This window comes from Macadamia integrifolia, unplaced genomic scaffold (genome assembly GCF_013358625.1).
Source record: "Macadamia integrifolia cultivar HAES 741 unplaced genomic scaffold, SCU_Mint_v3 scaffold832, whole genome shotgun sequence".
Classification (NCBI taxonomy): domain Eukaryota; kingdom Viridiplantae; phylum Streptophyta; class Magnoliopsida; order Proteales; family Proteaceae; genus Macadamia; species Macadamia integrifolia.
Window position 1 is genome coordinate 94,868 of NW_024870552.1, and position 1,060 is coordinate 95,927.

Genomic DNA, 1,060 nt, shown 5'->3' on the forward strand with positions numbered 1-1,060 from the left:
GGTTGGGCCTAGATCTCAACCCTGGTCAGGGTTGGGTCGGGCTGGTTGTGTTGACCCTTGTAATAGGGTTAGATAGGGTTTGGGTTTAGGGCGGGTTTGGGCCATCAGGGCCAAACTTACACCCCTACCTTAATATATTCTTGGAGACGAATGAAGGTCAGTAAGCAGATCCATCGACAAAGATGAAGGTCTGCAAGAGGTTGGAAGGAGAACCATACCCATCAAAGAACCTCATCATGGAAAGGAATAGGAGGAACAAAAACAAAGAAAGGCCCTTCACTCTACAAGCCCTGGTTCCCAAAATCACCAAGGTTATCATTTCATTTGATTCTTACTTTTAATTCAATGAAATGGGATTATTGGTATTGATTCTTTTAGTATATTCAATGCTAATGTTTCCACTTTTTCAGATTGATAAAACATAACCCTGGGAGACTCAATAGATTACATAGTGGAATTATAGGGATCAATGAAGATGCTCCAGGATGAGGTGAACGAGTTGGAAGGCAGTGTACATTTACAGATCTCAAACTCAACTAGGCTTAATGTAAGAAGTTCGGTAAGCAAATCTGTCGGCAGAGTTGAAAATCTCACAACAATTGACAAATAAACTTCTGAGATCTATCGATCGATTTATTTAGCTGTAGCATCTTTGGTATTTCAAGATAAAAAGGGAATTTTAGAGAGCACCCTATCTTGGTACAATATAACTCTCAAATTCCAAACACCAGACCATCTTAACTTCTCTCAAAAATAGCTGACAACGGCAATTGTTGAAAAGTTTCTTGCCGACGACGGCAACCATATATACAGGTCACCGGAGAAGAAAGGGGTGAGATGGAAAATGGGTTTTTGCATTGAAAGGATAGTAAGGAAAGGTAATATGAGCATTAATCAAAATATGGCATGACTAAATGAATTAACCCTCAAAAGTCTCTCACGGTGTTAGGTTGGATGGATTTATTTGTAATAAACGAAACACATGGGGATGAATGTAATAAGGGCAAACACAAGAGGAGGTGGATGAAAATATCCCTTAAATAAAAAATTAGCAACATGG

General features: G+C 39.2%; 1 non-coding gene across 1 annotated transcript; it reads right to left on the reverse strand.

The window, feature by feature from the left end:
* Positions 1-543: 543 nt before the first annotated feature.
* Positions 544-650, reverse strand: LOC122070136. Its single transcript, XR_006137674.1, has one exon. It is a non-coding gene; the product is annotated as a small nucleolar RNA snoR109 (small nucleolar RNA).
* Positions 651-1,060: the final 410 nt, after the last annotated feature.